Below are 9,526 nucleotides of genomic sequence, written 5' to 3' on the forward strand. Positions count from 1 at the left end.
AAGGACTTTATTTGGGGCTTGCAGTTTTTCAGAGGCATTAGCCCACATATGGCCAGCTCTGTAGCTCTGAACCCAACATGAGGCAGCACATCATGGAAGGGCCTGGCAGAGGAGAGCTCAGCTCCATGTGGGGTCAGGAAGCAGAGAGAGAGGAGGGGAAGAGGCCACAGGGCAGAGGTACCCTTCCAGGGCAGCCCCCAGTGCCCACCTCCTCCAGCCTTGCCCCACCTGCTGTACTTACCTCCCAGTCAGTCCACTCAAACTTTGGGGAACTGCTGCTCCCAGGGCCTAGAAGCTTCTGCAGCCAGGGTATCTGGTCCAATGTCTGGCTCCCTGGCCATTAAGCCATGTGTCCTCAGGCGGATGCTTGGCCTCACCTGTAAATCTGAATGTGCCCTGCATCTGCCTGAGGGCCACTGGGATGACAAAGGTGCTCTCTGGAACTCCCGGGGGAAGAAGAGTCAGCTGTGGATGGTGGACCACAGGCCATCTCTGCTTTCTTTTTGTTCCATTTATAATTGGCACTTTAAAAAATAAACATGGAGTTGAGGTCTGTCTTCTCCTGCAGCCACTCACTGTTGGAAATGCCTCGTAGGGCAATTCTATGGTTTTGTTTTACTCATAGGACTGTTAGGCCTATGGGAAGGAACTACAAGACAATCAAAAAATATGGAAGACCTAATTTTTCTTCTTCTCTGGGTATTGGCATATCCCACATCTGCACGACTGGGTGTGATGATAGGAACAGATATGACTTGAATTCACTGATGTATAGAGAAGATGTCAGCCCTTGAGAACCAGGCAGATCCATCTGTACCCCAAAGTATAAGGCTTTGTGCACATTGCTTATGGCTGTTTGTTTTTCTCCTATTTGGATCCTAAGTCAATTACTTGAAAAAATTAAATCCCAAATATACTAGGTGGAGTATCGCCATCTATCAGAGCTGGCGACCTTTGCTGGGTTCACAAATCTGACTATTCCGGTAACTTAAGAAAACAGCGAAGAAAGCATGCAACACACAGAAGTACCTTTTCAAAATTCAGGGACAGCTCTGTTACCTTAGGGGTTCATGGAAAGAGAGAGCCACTGGAATTCTTTATTCTTGTATAGGGGACACACAAGGGGAGCTTCCATGGAACATTCTATCCCAAAAAGGGCAAAGGGGTAGGATTACAAAGGAACAAGTGGGTGTAACTCAACCCCATTGGGTGATGCCCACACCTTCCTTATCCAACCTGGGGTAAAGCCCAATGTATTGCAGGGTGCAATACCTGTTCAGCACCCCCTTTACTCAGGACTTACAGGTGTACACATATCTTTTGACCATAGCGGCTCCAGACAGTGGAGAATAGTGAAATCATCGCTGTTCTATAATTCAAGTGGGAAAAGGATGGTGGGCGATTGAAACAACTAAGTAAGCCTCCAGTTCTTTTAAAAAGGGCATCCTTGAAATGGTCAACAGAAAAATCACAATGGGAAATTCCTTAAATAAAAATTTATTGACTTTTAAAATTACTCAATTTTAAAAGAAAAACACCTTTCTAAAGAAGAGTCAGCCTGTATTTTTGGCTCGAAAGTTTTCCAGTGTTTTCTGTGGAGGGAATAAATAAACACAAGCAGCAGTTCCTATTGTGTATGCCCTCGATATTTAAATACTAGGAGGGAGGGGCTTGTTCACCTTATGAAACTCATTTGCCCTTGCTCTGTTTGGGGCACAACTTCTTGTTTTGTTTTCTACCTTTTGTTGTTTGACTTCAGCTAACTGATTTTATAGTCTGAAAGTAATTTGTATGGAATTAAATTCAAATATTGGAGAAAAGTGAACTACTAAAAATAAAGCAAACAAAAGCTGAAAATTTTGAATTTTTAGTAAAATGTAATATGTCTTAAAAAGACACCATGTAGTGCTATACCAATAGAAGTTAAAGCATTCTTTCAACATTAATAAGCTTTTTTTAAAACAATTTTTCTAATATAAAACATAAATTGCTAAATTTTTGTCTCAAGCCACTGGTGTCTGGTCTCTGAAGGATCTGAGCTTATGAACTGTACAAACAGTTTTTTTTTGGGGGGGGACAGGATAAGCCAGTCTGGGGAGGTGGGTGCATTCAGACAGCACAGGCCTCTGCTGGACCTTTATGCCTGCTAACAAGAGAAGTTGGTTTCTGGCTATGCTCACAGCAGCTTGCCCAGCCTCTCCCCTCTGGTGGAAGAACTCAGAAGCCCATCAGTCCTGGCTGTCCACCTCACACCCAGGTGTCCAGCAAAGGCCAGGGCCCATGCAGACTGAAGATGCTTTCTCTGCATGGCTGAGTCCCCTCCGGGATCTGCCCCAGGCTCTGGTTTGTGGCCTCCGTCTCTTGACAGTGACCTCTGTGCTCTGCCTACACTCAGGAAGTGTCTCCAGATGGGCACAAGCCAGACAAGTATGAGGTGCCCCTCGCTGGTCCATATTCTCAGGAGGATAGTTGCTTGGGGCCTGGCTGTTTCCTATGGTTTGTCCAGTTTTCTAGTGTGGACTGTGGAGCAGGCTCTGGGACCATTAGCCCTATCATGGCCAGAAACAAAAAGCACCAAGCAAATATTTGAGGCTTGAGGCTTCAGCTCCTGGACAGAGTTGCTTATTTTGTGGTTGAAAGTTGAGGGAATGCAGGACGAACACCTAATGCTCTTTATATCTCTTAAAACTGCTGGTGGGGTTACAGAACCAAATCCAAGCATGGTTTACTAAACCCATCACTGTGAGCCTAGCATGGACCAGGTTTCCTCTGGTCTGGGATACAGCAGAGGGCAGACTATCTGGGTTCCTGCTTCCTGGGGCTTAGGCTGGCGAAGTAAGTGGTGGCCTGGAGGGGACAAGGTAAAGAGAAGCCCTGCTTGTCACAAAATATTCTTGCTATTCTGCTGCCGTCACCACCCCTCTCCTCACCCACGTTAGCTTCCCGGTCTTTCTCTGTGGCCTGCTTGCTCACGTTGCCCAATGTGGAGGATGTCCTTATCTGAGCCCCAGCACTAAGTAACTTGCACCTAGCTAGGACGGGCATGTCTAAGAACAGTTAACAAACCCTGCTCCCCAGGCCATCACATGCCCAGGAGTGTCTGCAGGATGGACTGACGTCCAGAGCAATTTGGCAACTGTCCTGCCAGGCCCAGGCTCTGAGCTGGCCTGTGTATTCCCCAGGGCAGATGTGAATGCCGAGCAGGGAGCTTCATCCCTGAGGCAATGAAGCCCTGGACACCCGGGTACCTGTCCTGTCAAATTCTTCATTTCTCCTTGGAGGATGTCCCTGCTCCTCGTGTCCCTCTTCTTTGGGAGAACCAGCGCAGGAAACTTGGTGCCCAAAACAGAGCCCTGGCTCACCTTGGTTCCTCTCTCCCTCGTACCAGGTCCATCGCCGTCATTCCCTATCCTCGATGCCTGCCCAGCTGAGCCCTCCTCACCGCCTGCCCCGCCTGGCAGTGCCCACACATCACAGGTGTGCACGAGTAGCTCCTGAAGGAACAGGTGTGTGCGTGATGGTAGATCCTCTCCTCTACCTGGGTGAGGCCCTGGTCCGTTCAGCTGAAGTGCTGTGGTAGTCCAGCTGGATCAGTGACGGCCAGCCACATGCCTCCAGTCCATCCACCACAGCTCCAGCGAACTCGGCCTTCTAAATCCACTCGACACCTGGTTGGCAATACTCGTATCCAGCTGAGTGCTGATTAGTGACATCGACCCACACCTCAGCTCCCAGGGAGCAGTTACCTAGGGCTGGGCTCCGTGAGTTTGGTCCTTCTGTGTGCTGCTTGCTTTGTGGGAGTTCCTGGGTAGACACGTTCTTTAATCCTCTGCTGGTCCAATAACATTGAGTTCACTCAGCTCTGGCCTGGATGAAGCTTTGCCAACTCGATTTCCTTCCCCACGTTTCAGCCTTGGGGCCCTGAGGATCATGAGTTGGCCCTCAGCACTATGCTTGGGGGCTGCTCTGAACAGCAAAATCAGCTGTTCCTCCCCCCAAAAAAAAATAAAAAAAAATGGGCAAACACAGCTCTAAGTAGGCTAAAGGACACTTGTCACATCTGAGAGCAGGGGCAAGGGGGCTGAGCACCAACAGGTCTGCACGAGTGGAAGCAGGCAATAGGTCAAAGTGCTCTCAATCTACACACCCACGGCCCTGAGGCAGTGCCATAGGGGCTCATCTCAAGGTGAGAGTAACTTTGATCAAGTGGGTGAGTTCACAGACACAGCGTCCCTCTAGATGGAGAAGCTGAGAACTCTTGGGTGGGTGCCTGGATCCTGAGCCCCTGCCTGGCAGGCAGCACCTTGCCCGGGGGGTGGGTCTCATCTGTCCCCCGTCATAGGACCAACGTGTATGTACCAGAGTAGGTGCTGAAGGAAAACAATAATACGGGGAACTTTATTAGTAATGGTAGGGTTAGGGTCTCTGGATGATAAGAGGGTATTCATTTAAAAATCATTTTGGATTAGCAATAAATCTGCCCAAATGAATGTACACATTCATTTCTAACTTGCTGATGGAGCCGTGGAACCAAACTTCCACAGCAGAGTGAGGCAGGTGGCAGGCTTTCTGCTGGGCCCAGGCTCTCTGCTAGGCGCAGGCTCTCTGCTGGGCCTCAGGCTCTCTTCTGGGCACAGGCTCTCTGCTGGTCACAGGCTCTCCACTGAGCATAGGCTCTCTAATGGGCCTCAGGCTCTCTGCTGGGCGCAGGATCTCCACTGGGCTTCAAGCTCTTAGCTGGTCACAGGCTCTCTGCTGGGCCATAGGCTCTCTATGGGTGCAGGCTCTCTGCTGGGCCTCAGGCTCTCTGCTGGCACAGACTCTCTGCTGATCATAGGCTCTCTGCTCCCCGGGGCCACAACGCCCAGGAGTGTCAGTCTGCAGGATTGACTGACATCCAGAGCAATCTGGCAACAGTACTGCCAGGCCCAGGCACTGAGCTGGCCCGTGTATTCCCAAGGGAGATGTGGATGCCAAGCAGGGAGCCCTGGTGGTACTCAGACTCTCTGCTGGGCCTCAGGCCCTCTGCTGGTCATAGGCTCTCTTCTGGGCTCAGGCTCTCTGCAGGTTACAGGCTCTCTGAAGGGCCTTAGGTTCTCTGCTGGTCACAGGCTCTCAACTGGATGCAGGCTCTCTGCTGGGCCTCAGGTTCTCTGCTGGGCACAGGCTCTCTGCAGGACCTCAGGACCTCTGCTGGGCCTCAGGCCCTCTGCTGGGCTCAGGGTCTCTGCTGGGCCTCAGGCTCTCTGCTGGTCCCAGGCTCTCTGCTGGTCACAGACTCTCTGCTGGGCACAGGCTCTCTGCTGGGCCTCAGTCTCTCTGCTGGGCACAGGCTCTCTGCTGGTCACAGACTCTCTGCTGGGCACAGGCTCTCTGCTGGTCACAGACTCTCTGCTGGGCTCAGGGTCTCTGCTGGCTCAGGGTCTCTGCTGGTCCCAGGCTCTCTGCTGGGCTCAGGTCTCTGCTGGTCACAGGCTCTCTGCTGGGCCTCGGGCTCTCTGCTGGTCACAGGCTCTCTGCTGGGCTTTAGGACTTCTGGAGGGCATAGGCTCTCTGCAGGGCCTCGGCTCTCTGCTGGGCACAGGCTCTCTGCTGGCTCAGGGTCTCTGCTGGCTCAGGGTCTCTGCTGGTCACAGGCTTTCTGCTGGGCCTCGGGCTCTCTGCTGGTCACAGGCTCTCTGCTGGGCTTTAGGACTTCTGGAGGGCATAGGCTCTCTGCAGGGCCTCAGGCTCTCTGCTGGGCAAAGGATCTCTGCTGCTCAGGTCTCTCACCCTCTGCTGCATGAGACTGCTGGCTGGGACCTGGTCTTGCCTGGGTCTCCAGTGTGTCCAGAGCCCAGTTCCCTCTCTGTGAGGTCCTGGCCCTGTATGCTCTGAGCGCCCTGGGTTCTGTACTCTGTTCAGGAGGTTTATCCCTTTCATTTGATGTTCACTGTAGAGTGGATAATGCAGAGTGGGGACTCACTATGGTCCTCCGTCTCCGAAGCTTACCTGGACAAGGCTTGCTGTCTCAACCCAGGCCCTCCTAGAAACTCTAGAGGGGTTTTTGGGTGGTGGTTTCACAGGATGTGTGCCAGCTGGATGACTTTTACTCCATGTGACAGCCCCGGTGACCACTGGGGCCATTCTCTCAACTCTTGTTCCCTCAAGGTAAAAAAGGAAACATGAATGGTCTCAGGCAGCCGGTCATGGAGTGGCCGGGCACTTCAAGTCCTGAAAGATGTCGCTGTCTTTCCTCCTCTGCCCCAGAGCTGAGACTCCTGCATCCCCCTCCCCCTTCCCAGTGCTGGGGATAAAGCCCAGGCTTTGTGGGCTCCTCCCCTCCCCCACATCCATTCTGCAAGCTGCTGGTCCACCCTCTAAGCACAGGTCGTCATCCCTACGCTGACAGGTCCTCTGCCTCTGCCTCCCCACTGCCTGAGACCAGACTGAGACCCTGACCTGACCTCATGGCTGGCAAGGGCTCCCAGTCTCTAGAAGCAGGTTATCAGATCTTCATCCCAGGTGCACACCCACTAGCCATCTCCACAGTGCCACAGGACAGGTCACCCCTGTTCTGTCTCTGGCTCCTGCAAGACCCAGAGGAGTCCAACTCCTCTGCAAGGTCTTTCTCCACAGCTGGTCCCAATTGTGAACTCCTGCGGTCCACAGTGTTTACATTGTCCACTAGGCTTTTCACTGTTTTAAAGATCCTTGTGTGTACGCACAACTGAGTTTTAACCCCTGGGATTCTAGGACTTATTTTAGGACAGTGCTGCCCAACAGAAACATAATGTGAGCCATGGATGCAAGTCTCACATGTAATTGCATTTTTAGGTAGCCACATTTAAACATAGGTAAAATTAGGTCTGTGGCTGTAGCTCAGTGGTAGAGCACCTGCCTAGCATGTTCGAGGCACTGGGTTCGATTCTCAGCATCACATAAAAATGAATAAAATAAAGGTCCATTGACAACTAAAAAATGTTTTTTAAAAATAAAAATAGGTAAAATTAAAATATATTATTGCCAGACTCTGTAGTACCTGCCTGTAAGTCCCATGATTTGGGAAGTTGAGGCAAGAGGATTGCAAGTTTGAGGCCAGTTTCAGCAACTTAGCAAGGCCTGTCTCAAAAAAAAAAAAAATAGGGCTGGGGTTGTGGCTCAATGGTAGTGTACTTGCCTGGCATGTATGAGGCACTAGGTTCGATTCTCAGCACCACATATAAATAAATAAAATAAAGGTCTATCAACAACTTAAAAGAAAAATCTTAAAAATAAATAAATAAAAATAAAAAGGACTGAAATTGTAGCTCACTAATAGAGAGGCCCTGGGTTCAATCCCCATCAATGCAAAACAAAACACACACACACACACACACATACACACCCATATGTCTATGTTTTATTTAAATTAGCATCTCCAACACATTGTTTGAACAACATGAACAGATATCAATGAGATGTCTTGCATTTTCGATTCCGTAGCAAGCTTTCTGCATCGACTGTTTGGCACTTCTTCCTGGGGACCAGGCTACAGTTGGAGGCCCAGTCACCCTCCGTGGCCAGTGGCTGTCCTGTGCACAGCTGAGTGTCAGCATTGGGTGACTGTGTGATGCACATGAAGAATGCTGCCACCGAGCAGGGTCTGGCACAAGCTTCCGCCCTCCTCTCTGTCCTTCCTGCTTATTGTGCTCTTGGGGACTTTGCTGTGCAGTGGTCAAGCGCCCACTCCAGAGCTGTGCAGTCAGCATGGTGCTGTGCACCTACACACTGCCTGTCCCATGGCTTTTAAACCACAATGAACGGAACAACTGTGGAGTCTACGAGGCCTTACCTTCAGCTGTCTGCTCTCCCACCGAACACAGTATGAATGTAAAAGTCCAGCTCGGGCTCCTTCTCTGGACTTTGGTTTCATCTTCTGTAAGTGCAGTGGTCACCCAGGCCTCAAGAGCATTGGAGGAGCAAACGAGGTATTGCCTTGGAAATCACACCTACACCACTGTCACTACCACCACAGAGGCGAGTCCATTTGTTGGTGCATGAGCTCATTCTGGGAAAGCCAAGTATTAAACTAGATTGAAGAATCAAGGTTCAGAAGACATTTTCCAACAGGATGAGATGCAATATTCACAAATCAAAGTATTGCATTCAGGGTCTAAACATCCAGCCACACAAAAATAAGCTTTCAGACTAACTGTAGCCCATTGGAACAGAGATATTTATTAATTTGACTAAAATGTAACTAGGAGCAAAATTATTTAAACACCTTTTTTATTTTGTTACAATCTTCATGTAGACATGCAAAGGGCACAGGAGGATGCAAAGGACGGTTGGAGCCTGTCTCTGGAACTCCTGAGCCACTGCGGACTCCCTTTTCTGTGTCCTTCAGAATCCTGTGCCCAAACAAGAAGATGTCACTCATCCCTTCTGAGCCTTAACGCGCGTGGGCAGGGACAGCTACTCCCCTGTACAGCCTACTTGGGAAGGGGTGGAGTTGGATTAAAGTTCACTATTATTCAGAAGTGGATGTGTTAACTCCAAACTTTGGTTTTAGACTTCAAAAGGAGTAGGTGAACAGGGTGGCACCGGAGTATCAGTGCCACCAGGAGGGCGGACAGACCTGGGATTTCTCCTGTGGGCACTGCCTCTCAGGACAGCTGCTCACACTGGTCCTGCCTGGGGGAATGGTCAGGGAGGCAGAGGACAGAGGTGGCTGCAGGACCACAGGAGCAGGATGTAAGGATATGCAACCTGAAGAAGGGACATGGCAGGTAAGTGACTGGTTGCAAAGGGGGCGGGCACAGCCATTGGGGTGACCTCTGTAACCAGGATTCTGTTACTTGAGCAGCACATTTGACTAAGCAAAAACTTTTGTGGAGGTGAGGAGAGGTAATAAATGCTAAATTGGAAGCTACCTCCGGGGCCAATATTATTTTTAAAATTAGAAGGTTGGACATTTTAATGGGCTTCTCTGAGTGTGCCCCTCCAATCATGTTCAATGTTTAAGAAACAGCTGGTGTCCTACGGACAGAAATCATTGCTCTGCTCCTAAAAGGCCCTCGTTCCTCATCCCAGAGCTACTGTCCGTATCTTTGAGCCTGGTAGTACTGCTTGGCACACAGACCGTGGAGGAGGGAGGGAGGCAGGAGGGAGCCAGGAGGGCGGGCAGAAGTGAGTGGACTTCCTCTGCAGGTTGCCTTCTCCCACCAGCCTTCCCTTCTATTTCACAGGCTCTCCCTGCCTTGACATTCCACTTCTTGTGTCCTCTACCCCACTGTCCCATCAACCCCTGTTCCTACTTCTTCTGCAGGCTAAAGGTGTGTTCCATGTGTTCTCATCCTAGGTCCTGCACCAAGTGGAAAATGACCACCGCAGACCAGAAAGTGAGCATCTCTGTGGCTGGTGCCATTCAATGTCCTCAGCTCCAAAGAGTATGTTCACGTGGACTTTCACTGTTTTCCAGGTTTTTGTGTTCTAACTGCCACCTAAGTAACAGTGGCAGAGTGCAAGTTCTTGTGCTCTACCTGCCACCTAAGTATAAGTGGCA

The 9,526-nt window shown here is 50.4% G+C and overlaps 1 non-coding gene across 1 annotated transcript; it reads left to right on the forward strand.

The window, feature by feature from the left end:
- The first annotated feature begins 544 nt into the window (after positions 1-544).
- LOC124084791 (small nucleolar RNA SNORA18) lies at positions 545-662 on the forward strand. Its single transcript, XR_006849245.1, has one exon. It is a non-coding gene; the product is annotated as a small nucleolar RNA SNORA18 (small nucleolar RNA).
- The last annotated feature ends 8,864 nt before the right edge of the window (positions 663-9,526 follow it).

The sequence above is a fragment of the Marmota monax genome, unplaced genomic scaffold (genome assembly GCF_021218885.2).
Source record: "Marmota monax isolate L192 unplaced genomic scaffold, Marmota_monax_Labrador192_F-V1.1 WCK01_AAM20220418_F8-fsc00071, whole genome shotgun sequence".
In the NCBI taxonomy this organism is placed as follows: Eukaryota; Metazoa; Chordata; class Mammalia; order Rodentia; family Sciuridae; genus Marmota; species Marmota monax.